This window comes from Salmo salar, chromosome 13 (assembly GCF_965601325.2).
Source record: "Salmo salar chromosome 13, fSalSal1, whole genome shotgun sequence".
NCBI classification, from domain to species: Eukaryota; Metazoa; Chordata; class Actinopteri; order Salmoniformes; family Salmonidae; genus Salmo; species Salmo salar.
The window spans coordinates 80080005-80094337 of NC_138303.1; the positions used below are offsets into that span (position 1 = coordinate 80080005).

General features: G+C 40.8%; 1 protein-coding gene and 1 long non-coding RNA gene across 3 annotated transcripts in view; one reads left to right on the plus strand and one right to left on the minus strand.

Annotated features, from left to right (window-relative positions):
* LOC106567973 (LHFPL tetraspan subfamily member 7 protein) overlaps window positions 1-14333 on the plus strand; it is a 220206-nt gene that overhangs the window by 37698 nt on the left and 168175 nt on the right. The window lies entirely within an intron of this gene.
* On the minus strand, window positions 8487-10763 carry LOC106567974 (uncharacterized). Of its 2 annotated transcripts, XR_001320212.2 has the most exons (4): window positions 10635-10763; window positions 10375-10432; window positions 8935-9109; window positions 8487-8820 (listed from the first exon to the last, which is right to left on the minus strand). It is a non-coding gene; the product is annotated as an uncharacterized LOC106567974 (long non-coding RNA). The 2 variants fall into 2 exon arrangements; XR_001320211.3 differs by having other exon boundaries at window positions 10375-10763.

Below are 14333 nucleotides of genomic sequence, written 5' to 3' on the forward strand. Positions count from 1 at the left end.
CCAGAAGGCGTATTTTCTTCTGTTGAAGCCATTCTGTTGTTGATTTACTTCTGTATTTTGGGTCGTTGTCCTGTTGCATCACCCAACTTCTGTTGAGCTTCTATTGGCGGACATATAGCCTTACATTCTCCTGCAAAATGTCTTGATAAACCTGGGAATTCATTTTTACATCGATGATAGCAAGCTGTCCAGGCCCTGAGGCAGCAAAGCAGCCCCAAACCATGATGCTCCCTCCACTATACTTTACAGTTGGGATGAGGTTTTGATGTTGGTGTGCTGTCCCTTTTTCTCTCCACACACAGTGTTGTGTGTTCCTTCCAAATAACTCAACTTCAGTTTAACCTGTCCACAGAATATTTTGCCAGAAGCGCTGCAGAACATCCAGGTGCTCTTTTGAGAACTTAAGACGGACAGCAATGGCTTCTTCCGTGGTGTCCTCCCATGAACACCATTCTTGTTTAGTCTTTTACGTATCGTAGACTCGTCAACAGAGATGTTAGCATGTTCCATGTTTTTTCTGTAAGTCTTTAGCTGACACTCTAGGATTCTTCTTACCTCATTGAGTATCCTGAGCTGTGCCTTTGCAGTCATCTTTGCAAGACGGCCACTCCTAGGGAGAGTAGCAACAGTGCTGAACTTTCTCCATTTATAGACAATTTGTCTTATCAATTTGTCTTGATGAACATCAAGGCTTTTAGAGATACTTTTGTAACCCTTTCCAGCTTTATTCAAGTTAACAATTCTTAATCTTAGGTCTTATGAGATCTCTTTTGTTTGAGGCATGGTTCACATCAGGCAATGCTTCTTGTGAATAGGAAACTCACATTTTGTGAGTGTTTTTATAGAGCAAGGCAGCTCTAACCAACATCTCCAATCTGATTGGACTCCAGGTTAGCTGATTCCTGACTCTAATTAGCTTTTGGAGAAGTTATTAGCCTAGGGGTTCACATACTTTTTCCAACCCACACTGTGAATGTTTAAATGATGTATTCAATATAGACAAGAAAAATACAATAATGTGTGTGTTATTAGTTTAAGCACACTGTGTTTGTCTATTATTGTGACTAAGATGAAGATCAGATAACATTTTATGACTAATTTATACAGAAATCCAGGTAATTCCAAAGGGTTCTCATACTTTTTCTTGCCACTGTATTTCTTAATTCCATTCTTTTACTTTTAGATTTGTGTGTATTGTTGTGAATTGTTGTTGCTACACCCGCAATAACATCTGCTAAATATGTGTATGTGGCCAATACGATTTGATTTTAAATTGTGGATTTGTTAGGCTACTCATTTTAAGGTTGAATAAAAACGGTCACATTAGTTTGTAAGATATCCTTAACTTTAGGCTGTTTACTATATTACAAAAGTAATTGTGTTAGGTTGACAACAAAACCAAATATCAACATTAAAGGAGATGTACAGTATCTAATGCTTGGATAGTTTCATCTTAACCACATAGGTACGTGGTTGCAAAGGGCATCAGTGTCTTAACACGATTTGCCAAGGCAGGATAAGGCAAGATACTCTGAGTGCAGCCCAATCCAGAAATCTGGCATTGACTTCTGATTAAATTCAATTTTCACAGAACCGCTTGTTGCAATTTTGATGAGGCTCTCTTGTTCAGATATTGGTAAGTGGACTGGAGTCAGGGCATGAAAGGGATAACGAATCCATTTGTTTGTGTCGTCCGCTTCAGGAAAGTACCTGCGTAATTGTGCACCCAACTCAGGTGCTTCGCTATATCACATTTGACATTGTCCGAAAACTTAAGTTCATTTGCACATAAAAAATCATAATAAATCAACTCTCCAATAGAAGGTGCTGCCCAGCCTTTTAGTTGAAGATCTGACGTTGTTCCAAAGGTACAAATTCAACATGTTTTATACAAGGTTTGCCTATGTTGAAAATTGGTTACCATGATGACATAATTCTGTGGTTGAAATTTCAGCCTCAAAACAACAGTTTATGACTTTTTGCACATCTGTTGTATTTTCCATGTAGATTCCACATCACAATACATTGAAAAATGATGTAGAAACAACTTTGATTCAACCAGTTTGTGCCCAGTGGGAGCAATCTAGGTGGAGATGGAAAAGGAGTTGCAAATGATTTGGACAGTAGATAATGTGTCCTTGACAGCTAACCTTATGAGAAATCAGGTGTGTGTGGGGAGATGCTTCTTTCTGTCTCTCACATTATCTTACATGCCCCGAGGCCAGGCACTGACTGGTGCCAGAACTAGTGGCTACATTTACATCCATCATTTGTGGATGGACAATTCTGATTGCAGCTGAAACTGTTGTGACACTTATGAACAAACTAGGTTTGACATAATTTCACTCCAACCGCTCCATCCTCTGCGTGTGTATGTGTGTCTTTCAGAAGGGTTGGAATAAAGAAGAACACAAATTTCCCTTGTACATTTGTGGACATTGGGGAATAAAGTCATGTTAATTTGCTGACAAGCGCCATTTGATCATAATCATAAGGAGCGCAAGGTGAACAAGTTGACCTGTAAGCAAAGCCCCAGTTCCTCAGAGCCCATTCATTCCCAACTGAGTAGACTAAATCACATATACTGTGTGTGTGTGTGTCAGTAGCCTAGAGCTTCCCATCCCAGTGGTCTGGATCTTGCTGGTGTTGAGCCAGTTCAGAGGGCAATCCAATTTCAATACTAATTTAGCTCATGTGATTGAGAGAAGCTTAGGCATTTGTCAGTGGGGTTAACCTGGTACAGGCCTGGGATTTGGGGTCGGGATTTGTCCCGAGTCAGGCTTTAGGTGAGTGTGGTGGTGGAGGCAGACATGGGTGATTAAGGGGAGTCAGGAGGATTAACAGGGGGTACTGGGATGTCTACAGTGTGATGGATGAAACAGGTGGGCCTGAAGGACGGAGAGATGGGAAGAGAGACATGCAGGTGATCTCTTATTGGGCATGCCACAAAGCGATCATGATGGATCCCTATATACAGTATATATCCCTATGTGGTTATTACATCATGTACAGCACTGACAAATCTCACCTCCCTGCTCATTTAATCTTATTTGAAAATGCGGATGAGAAGTGGGGCAAATTTGTTTTGCTTTATGTAACGTATATTTCTCTGACTAAATCACCCAACTACAGAAATTGCATCAACTCCGTCTCTCGTATCCTCAAACAAGGAAATGCCTCTGCTGAATTTATACACGCTTTTGTGATATTTAAGACCCTCTGATCAGCAATTCCCATGTAGAAACAGATATGTGGCTTTCTAATAAAGATCAGGGATGGCAGGATGGAGGAAAGAAGGGAGAGAGAGCGGGAGGGAGGAGAGAGGAATAGATATGGAGAGCAAGAGAGACAGAGAAGGAGAGAGAGAGCGAGAGAGACCCAGGAAGCTGCTGAGTCAGGCTATTCTGGGTGTTTGCTGTCCATTTGTCAACCAGCCTGTCACCTCACAGCCTGTCACCTCACTGCCTGCCTCCATTGTAGACCCAGAGGGCAGTTTACGTATGTATTGATTTAACAGGCAATGCTTGAACATTTATTTTTTACATAAACGATAGCTCTCTTGGCTTGATGCATGGAGCCAGGTTCAGGTTGTAGCTGTGAGCTAGTCTCCATCAGTAGGCACTGCACAGACGCCAGGGATAATGGAGGAACACAAGAGGGGAAAAGAACACTTCACCATCCGCGCTAATGTTGTAAATCACCCAACAATATACAGATCTTAAGGTTGATGTACTGTAGCCAACATCTAAAAGACAAGAAGAACAGCTTTTATTTTTGATTGTAGAAACTTGAATTATCGATGATTTAGGGACCTCTTCATGGCTATGTCTCTCTGGACATTTTCTCTCTCTCCCTGATGAAAAAGATCAAACATTATTTTGGGAATTCTCTTCGAAAGCTCTCAAACAAAGTTATTGAAGCCTTTTTAAACTCAGTCGGTCAAGTCATGAAGATTGAGAGTAAAACTAGTAGGTCCTCCCGGAGTAGAGTTCTATAGAGTTAAATAAACACTTTATTTACTGTAGGTAAAGGGGACACAACCTCTTTAGCTGATATTTGAAAAATATGTAGCGAAATGTACAGCATGTCTAACAACCATTGTTAGATCAACTCCGGAAGTCTCCGATATGAGACGTTACAAAATAAGTATGCATTTGATTTGTACGAGGCGTTTCCATAATCCATTTTTGCTAGTTTGTTATCATGACACGTTCAGGTAATAACCATAAGTGTAGCACTTAAACTAAGAGCCTACTCTAGTCATTTCTGAGGTATGCAATGGGAATGAGTTTATTTGCAGCCTATTCTATTTGTGGTACAAAAGACTTTCAGAACAAATTAAATAAGACAGCCACTAATGACCAACTCTAAGACCCAATTGCATGTTTTGTCACAAATAAAATGTGCTCCCAATTATATTTATTTTAGACTAATGTGTGTTTTACTCAGACAAAAACCCATAGTGAATCCACTACCAATTCACCCATTATTTATAGGTCACGAGACAATAGTGGTTATAGTCAGTCAATTACCCCATTATATTGTATAACTGCTGGATAAGATTATTTTATTCACAGTCTAATCCAGGCCTCTGAACACAGGAAGTTAATACTGATTAATAAGGCCCCCACCACATTGTGACAAACTCCTCCTTCAGAAGAAGTTAAGTTCTACAGCGTATTGTTGTTCAGTTACATCATTTCCAATGAACGACTCATTGGGAGCAATTCTGAGCTATTTAACATTCAGAAGATGTTCTCTCTTGAGCATAAGGAAATTATGTTTCAATCAGGCTGATGCAACTCTGTTTCAAACACAGCAATTCAGTTAATTTATCTCTGTGTAAAGCATCCCACAATGAAACATGTCAAAGCATATTTTCTCAATCTCTCTCAAGGTGGTTTTCTGAAAGGTATGACGAATATGAAGCGAGGGCCAGGCAACGAGAGCGTACAGGTCGCAATGGTGGGTAGTGTATGAGGCTTTGGTGACAAAACGGATGGCACTGTGATAGACTGCATCCAGTTTGTTGAGTAGAGTGTTGGAGGCTATTTTATAGATGACGTCACCGAAGTCAAGGATCGGTAGGATGGTCAGTTTTACGAGGGTATGTTTGGCAGCATGAGTGAAGGATGCTTTGTTGCGATATAGGAAGCCGATTCTAGATTTAATTTTGGATTGGAGATGCTTAATGTGAGTCTGGAAGGAGAGTTTACAGTCTAACCAGACACCCAGGTATTTGTAGTTGTCCACGTATTCTAAGTCAGAGCCGTCCAGAGTAGTGATGCTGGACAGGCGAGCAGGTGCGGGCAGTGATCGATTGAATAGCATGCATTTAGTTTTACTTGTGTTTAAGAGCAGTTGGAGGCCACGGAAGGAGAGTTGTATGGCATTGAAGCTCGTCTGGAGGTTAGTTAAGTGTCCAAAGAGGGGCCAGAAGTATACAGAATGGTGTCGTCTGCGTAGAGGTGGATCAGAGAATCACCAGCAGCAAGAGCAACATCATTGATGTATACAGAGAAGAGAGTCGGCCTGAGAATTGAACCCTGTGGCACACCCATAGAGACTGCCAGAGGTCCAGACAACAGGCCCTCCTATTTGACACACTGAACTCTATCAGAGAAGTAGTTGGTAAACTAGGCGAGGCAATCATTTATTGAGCATGTTGTTGTGTGGATGATAGCGTTTAGGCCTAACCATTCATCAGCAGTAGTAGAATTGTGTAGACCAAAGCTGATATGGTACAGTGGAGGCTGGTGACTTGACAAATTGAGAAGGATGGGAGACCCACAGTATAGCCACGGACCGCACGGCGACGACAAAGCGTGTTTAAGAAATCGTCAAAGACAAATGATTTTAACCTCAAGCATTTAATAAAGATATTTATAGTACAATATTATGGGGAGTGAGAGTGCTACTTACACAGTGTTGGGAATGATCACAACAGGGTTTGAATGAGGGTATGAGGCTTGAGTTGAGGTATTCGTATTTATTAGCGATCAGTCGCTGTAGTAGCTGACGTGTACAGTATAGTGTTGAGCTACTCTTCCTGGGGTCCAAACACATTAAGGCACTTACATTACACATAAAACAAAATATAAAATAGTGCCAGCAGTGGAAAAAGTACCCAACTGTCATACTTGAGTAAAAGTAAAGATCATTTAATAGAAAATGACTCAAGTAAAAGTCACCCAGTAAAATTCTACTTGAGTAAAAATCTAAAAGCATTTGGTTTAAAATATACTTAAGTATCAAAAGTAAAAGTATAAATCATTTCAAATTCCTTATATTAAGCAAACCAGATGGCACCATTTTCTTTTTAATTTACGGAAAGCCAGGGGCACACTCCAACACTCAGACATCATTTACAAACAAAGCATGTGTGTTTAGTGAGTCCGCCAGATCAGAGGCAGTAGGAATGACCAGGGATGTACAGTTGATAAGTGCGTGAATTTGACTATTTTCCTGTCCTACTCAGCATTCAAAATGTAACGAGTTCCTTTGGGTGTCAAGGAAAATGTATAGAGTAACAAGTACAATATTTTCTTAAGGAATGTAGTGAAGTAAAAGTAGTCCAAAATATAAATAGTAAAGTAAAATACAGATACTCCAAAAAACTACTGAAGTAGTACTTTAAAGTATTTTTACTTAAGTACTTTACGCCACTGAACAGTACATCATATAACATTGTTACACCACTACATATCTACGACAGAAAATGTATGATACTACCATACAACAATATTACAATGTACGTGTGTGTAGAGTGTGTGTGCTAGCCCCATGTGCGTATGCATGTGTCTGTACCTGTGTGTGTGTCTCTTCACAGTCCTCTCTGTTCCATAAGGTGCATTTTTATCTGTTTTTTTAAATCTGATTCTACTGCTTGTATCAGTTTCCTGATGTGGAATAGAGTTCAATGTAGTCATGGTTCTATGTAGTACTGTGCGCCTCCCTTAGTCTATTCTGGACTTGGGGATTGTAAAGTGATCTCTGGTGGCATGTCTTGTAGGGTATGCGTGGGTGTCCGAGCTGTGTGCTAGTAGTTAAAACAGACAGCTCAGTACATTCAGCTTGTGAACACTTCTTACAAAAACAAGTACTGATAAAGTCAATCTCTCCTCCACTTTGAGCCATGAGAGATTGACATGCATATCATTGTTAGTGCTCCCCGTGTACATTTAAGTGCCAGCTGTGCTACCTTGTTCTGAGCCAATTGTAATTTTCCTAAGTCCCTCTTTGTGGCAACTGAACCACACGACTGAACAGTAGTCCAGGTGCGACAAAGCTCGGGCCTGTAGCACCTGCCTTATTGATAGTGTTGTTAAGAAAGCAGAGCAGCGCATTATTATGGACAGACCTTTCCCCATCTTAGCTACTGTTGTATCAACATGTTTTGATCATCACAGTTCACAATCCAGAGTTACTTCAAGCAGTTTAGTCACCTCAACTTGCTAAATTTCCACAATATTTAGTTGTTTAGGGTTTAGTGAATGATTTGTCCCAAATACAATGCTTTTAGTTTTTTAAATATTTAGGACTAATTTATTCTGAAACTAACTGCAGCTCTGTGTTAAGTGTTGTAGCCATTTCAGTCGCTGTAGTAGCTGACGTGTATAGTGTTGAGATATCCGCATACATAACTACACTGGCTTTACTCAAAGCCAGTGGCATGTCATTAGTAAAGATTGAAAAAGGTAAGGAGTCTTGACAGCTGCCCTGAGTAATTCCTGATTCAACCTGGATTATGTTGGAGAGGCTTCCATTAAAGAACACCCTCTGTGTTTTGTTAGACGGGTAACTCTTTATCCACAATATACCAGGAGGTTTAAAGCCATAACACATACGTTTTTACAGCAGCAGACTTTGATAATATCAAAAATCGCACACTTAAGTCTAACAAAACAGCCTCACAATCTTTTTATCATCAGTTTGTTTCAGACCATCTTCAGTCATTTGTGTAAGTGCTGTGCTTATTGAATGTCCTTCCCTATAAGAGTGCTGAAAGTCTGCTGTCAATTTGTTTACTGTAAAATGTAATTGTATCTGGTAAAACACAATTTTTTGATAACAGGCTGATTGGTCGGCTAATTAACCCAGTAAAGGGGGCTTTACTATCCTTAGGTAGCCAAATGACTTTTGCTTCCCTCCAGGCCTGAGGGCACACACGTTCTAGTAGGCTTATATTGAAGATATTGCAAATAGGAGTGGCAATATGGTCTGCTATTATCCTCAGTAATTTTCCATTCAGATTGTCAGACCCCGGTAGACAAACATTTTTTTACCTCTTCCACACTCACTTTACGGAATTTAAAAATAACAATGTTGTCTTTCATCATTTGATCAGTTATACTTGGATGTGTAGTGTCAGCATTTGTTTCTGTCATGTCATTCCTAAGTTTGCTAATCTTGCTAATGAAAAAATAATTAAAATAATTGGCAATATCAGTGGGTTTTGTGATGAATGAGCCATCTGATCCAATTAATGAGTTTGCCTTTTTGCCAAACATTTTATTTAAGGTGCTCCAGAGCTTTTTACTATCATTCTTTATATTATTTTCCTTCAGATGTGTTCAGAGGCTTGACTTTAGTGCAGGACAGAGGTTGAGGTGTTGATGCTTCAGTGCAGGACAGGGGTTGAGGTGTTGATGTTTCAGTGCAGGACAGGGGTTGAGGTGTTCAGAGGCTTCAGTGCAGGACAGGGGTTGAGGTGTTGAGGCTTCAGTGCAGGACAGGGGTTGAGGTGTTCAGAGGCTTCAGTGCAGGACAGGGGTTTGGAGAAGAGCTCAACTCTTCCACTGAGGGCAGGACAGGATTTGACTGGGAAGACAAACAATAACACAATACACTACACAGTTAGCTAAAACAGCTAAGAAGGAGTTAGTCCAAGCAAGGAGTAAAATCATTGATGTGTATGTGATTGACTCTACATACAGTAATTAGAGAAAATTGACAGGTCTACTCAGAGCTTGGAGAGGAAACATTCAATGTGCCAGTGGATGCGCAAGGCACATGAGACGTGGCTTCAGTTCATGTCAGGAGAGAGTTGACAATGGTAGTGGAGTGGAGTGGTCATCACCTCTTAATCAGGGAACAGAAGAGGACTTAGCTGTAAATACAAATAGCAGATACATTCCATTACAGCACTGCCATCATAGGTTTGGGCAACACGTTTCTCCATCATTAAACTCAGACATCTCAGAATTCACAAAGTCAAACACAGACTGCACATCAGGCCCACTTGAACCATCAAAGTAGCCCAAGAAATGTTCCTGAATAAAGCCCTGATCATCCACATACCTGACGGTAACTGACAACTACGAGCAGACTGGTGGCACCATAGGTCCCAGAGTGGTGGGGCAATATTTTCCCCCTCGGGGCCAGAGTTTTTCCTTATCTGGTAACCTAACCAGGAAAACTCTGGGCCCTATTTAATCAGTTGTAAAAGGGTTTTATCTGAGCCATGATGGGACCAGTTTTTCTAATCAGGTCACATGGTTTAAAAAAAAGTCCTTGAAAAAAGTAATGGCCCTGTGGAGGATTAAAAACCCTGTCAAACTATAGCAACCTTGTACTTGTTCATATGAAAGATATTTTGACTAGACTAACAGGGGGGTTTCCTCTACCCAGACACAGAGACAACTGATAGACAATAGAACTCACAGGGCTGAGCTTGCTTTAGGCATGTTTGCATCATGCAGGCCTATGCAACTGTAGGCCTAATTAAAAATGAACTACAGTATATCATAAATATTAGGTTGATTGATTAATTCCAGTAAATCATTTTGGATTGAAAAGGTATAGGCAGCCGAGCCAGCCCAAGTTTGAAAACCATTTTCTCCAGACAAACAAATGGACTATAAATACATAACGTTGCCAATTTGTTTACCCTGACCAGATGGACAGGACGCATAGGCTGTATGCAGTTGCTATTATTAGTAGCCTACAGTTGATCAGACTGAAAAATTGGCTCGTTTTCATCCCATACAGCATGTCAGATCTCTAATGTTTAGGTGTAGCCTAGGCTGCTGCAACATTTCTGTAATGAGTTTTTGCTTGTGTGTTATTACCTTTGCTAAATAAATACTGGAGGAAAGTGGAAAGCATACTTGAGCGCAAGCAAAAACATGGACTGCGTCAAACTCTTTTTAATCTCACTTTTATTGGATGATGCGATGGAAGCGATCAAATCATTCTGAATCGATTTTGACATCCCAGAGAAGACAGTAGAAACGTCCATATGGTCAGCAAGTAAAGCATCGTAATGTGCCTCTGCAAGTTCATTTTATTTGCCCTTGTTAGCTGAACTTCATCTTGCCCTTAAGTAAAAGTAACTCTTGCCGATAAGCTGCTTGTGACTCTGTTTCTTCTTACCTTATCCTTGTGTTGCGCAGTTTGAATATGCAGATGTTCGTCCATTACATGCTTGAATCTGATGTGGGAAATTAAAGGGGTTCTTAAACAATAAATCCACTACATTGTTGTTAGCATTAGCTAGCCAGCCTGGCGGAGAAAACTGCGACCTTGTAGCAAGCTAATGTTAGCACTTCTTACTAAAGTTAGTACAATTTATTTCAATTTGTCTTGCTAACTAAAATAAAGTTCTAAAACCAAGAAAACAATATATAATCTACCTCCTCCGTCTCCTGTACTTTGGAGAAACTAATTTCAATTGAATAAAATCAAAACAATGCTCAACTATCACTTTCCACTCTGTCTCTATCCAATATGTCACCAACTCAATAAGCTTCTCAACACAAAGATCCCCCATAATGCTCTGTGGCACAACCCCAATACACCACACTAGGTTCGTTCCCTGATCTTATTAATCCTATGATTGGATGGACAACATGTCAGTTCATATTGCAAAATCTTTAATTGGTTGGAGGACGTCCTTCGGAAGGAGTCATAATTACCATGTAGGTCTATGGAAGGATGTAAGGCCTACGAGCCTCCTAGTTTTTGTATTGAAGTCAATGTAGCATGAGGAGGACAGGGAATAGCTTTCCTCCGGCTACACCATGGCGCTAGCCTAGAGTGTGTTGTTGAGACTACTGTGTGTTTTAAATCAGGCATTTGGTGACGTGAATATATTTAGTATAGTTTTATCTAAATAGGATACATTTTTTAGTGTTTCATAAATGTTTTTAAATTCTGAAAGTCACTGAGTAGGATGGTCCTTCCCGTCCTCCTCTGAGGAGCCGCCACTGGTATGGTACAGTGTGCATGAATTATGAAATGTGCGCTGGGGACGAGTCGTAGGCCAGGTCATGCATAAATGCAGTAGCTGCCTGGCTGTGTGAGTTCGGGCGCACAGAGAGAACGTGAAAGGCGCACTCAAGGACAGCCTCACTCCCTAACCTTTCTCCACCACACACTTTCTAACCCCTCTGTCTCTATACTAGGCTGAGAACTCTTTGTTTTGACAGGTTGACAGTATTCTCATCGGTTTTCTCTCATAAACTAAACATTCTCTCCAGAGTTTTGTTTTGACTCACTCAGAGACTTGTTTGATATTTGACTCATATCTCAGACACCAGAACACTCTGAACACTCCTCAGATGATTGGTTGTCGTACATTCTGCCTTTATAATCTTTGTAGTGACTATTACAAAATTCTGTTTCTCAGAGAGAAAAGCCTTCATGTTTTAAAGGGTGTATGGATGGAGATGGAGCCTTTTATAACGTTTTTGATAATGCACTTAACTTTTCCCCCTTTCTTTAGAAATTACTTATGTGCTGTTTACCATCACTAACAGGGCAGGTAGAGTAAAGTGAGATTATGCATATGTAGTAGAGTGATGTTGTTCCCCTAGATTATGCACCAAATTGCGCACAAGGACAGTTCAAGTAGGCCAGGTCAAGAGGGGATGTTAATAAGTTAATAACAATAATAATAATTCAATGTGTTTTCTTTATTTAATTACAGCAGCATAGTTAATGTTATTTTTCGGTGTACAAACATTTTTTGATATCTATATTGTAAATACACCTAATTGTAAAAGTTTGTATATTTTGGTTTGGTCCATCAAATCAAATCAAAATCAAATTTATTTTTATATAGCCCTTCGTACATCAGCTGATATTCTCAAAGTGCTGTACAGAAACCCAGCCTAAAACCCCAAACAGCAAGCAAAGCATGTGAAAGAAGCACGGTGGCTAGGAAAAACTCCCTAGGAAAAACTCCCTAGAAAGGCCAAAAACCTAGGAAGAAACCTAGAGAGGAACCAGGCTATGAGGGGTGGCCAGTCCTCTTCTGGCTGTGCAGGGTGGATATTAAAACAGAACATGGTCAAAATGTTAAAATGTTAAAATGTTCATAAATGACCAGCATGGTCAAATAATAATAATCATAGTAGTTGTCGAGGGTGCAACAAGCACGTCCGGTGAACAGGTCAGGGTTCCATAGCCGCAGGCAGAACAGTTGAAACTGGAGCAGCAGCACGGCCAGGTGGACTGGGGACAGCAAGGAGTCATCATACCAGGTAGTCCTGAGGCATGGTCCTAGGGCTCAGGTCCTCCGAGAGAAAGACAGAAAGAGAGAAAGAGAATTAGAGAGAGCATATTTAAATACACACAGGACACCGGATAAGACAAGAGAAATACTCCAGATGTAACAGACTGACCCTAGCCCCCCGACACATAAACTACTGCAGCATAAATACTGGAGGCTGAGACAGGAGGGATCAGAAGACACTGTGGCCCCATCCGATGATACCCCCGGACAGGGCCAAACAGGCATCGCGGGTTATCCGTACTTACGTACCCTTTTATCGTTCTCTTTCGCCGGACCTTCAGCTAGCAAGGTGCCCGAGAGCTGTGACTGCACCGAGGGCTAACATATTGTGTGTTGTCTCTTCTTGTGCAGGTCGAATAAACATGATTCAACCATCACAATTCCAGTTGTGGCAGTGTCCTAAATAAAAGTACACAACGCAGAACGTACCACGCTACACATATCTAATCAGAGTTTTGTTTAAAAAAAACACACAGTGAAAGCAAACGTTCGTGCTATCAGAACTTCCAGAGTAAGGGAACGTTATGTTTATACGTGTGTGGCTTTGTACAGTATTACAGAGGCTTGGGAAATAATTATATTATAGTATCTTCTATTACTTTGAACTCAAACTTACTCCCTCTCTCCTCTCATCTTTCTCTCTCTCTGTATCTATCACTCTTCCTCTCATCTCATGCCCTTCCCTCTGCTGTCCTTTTTCTTCGTGCAGCTCAGTGCTGCTCAGTGTAAGAAATAAATTGAACATAATTGTAGGATTCTGCCTCTGTGCATTCCATTTGCTGTTTGTCAGTGTGCCAGACATAGCTACATAGGTTTATTCTAATTAGCACAATCACGCATAGTTGGCTTTGATTTATAGTTGGCTTGTTTATCAGGCATATTTCATTCTGAATGACTACAGTTTGTATAGCTGCTTGCTTTTTCTGTACTGCTATATTCCTGCGTGTTTTTCTCTATTTTCTTTTTAGCATGTACCTCAAAGCAAAAAGGAAAACAAATGCTGTGTTTGTTTGTTATTAAAAGAAGAGAGGGTGTATCAATTGCGGTACAATTAAATTAGTCCTCCATTGAAATGGATAAAGAAAAAGGAAGAAACGGTGCTTGTGCTTCCTCTTTTCTCTCTCTTTGACAGCCCCTACTCCCCTGACATAAAATAGGCCTTTTCAGAGACTCTCACCCAATCCCCTGGCTGGTCTGGGACTGGGACATTCACCATTAACACATCCCTGTGAAGGCTTCCATACAGTTCAAACCATCCATTTGATCCCTGATCGGATATGACTGCTATTGTGATGTATTATTCACCACAGTCCAATGGAATGGGTAGGAGGGAAGGAAAAGAGTTGGAAGAAACGAGGGAGGGAAGGAGGGAGAGTGGGAGGTACGGTGTGGTTATTATTTCCACTGCACTTGAGACTGTGTCTGCTTCCCATTGGGACATTAACATTCATTTAATTGAGGGATACAGGGGAGAAGGGCTTTTGTCCGTGATGAGGCGGCTGTCTACTAATGGGGTGTAAGCCCCGGGTGAAGTAACACTCCTCCTAAAGAGAGCAAGCGTCAGAGTTGCTGGGAGGGTGATGGTAAGGGAGAGGACACTGTAGGCTGCATCAAACAATCTAGAGCCACAGCTATAGAATTTAGGGCAATAGAGCCACAACTACTGTATAGAGGTGTTGGTTGTTTAGCAGCAAACCGACGTGTGCGCAAGTAAGCATTTCACGGTAAAGTCTACACGTGTAGTATTTTGCACATGTGACATACAATTTGGTTTGATTGAGTTGAAGAAAGATCTAGATGAAACGAGCCACTTATG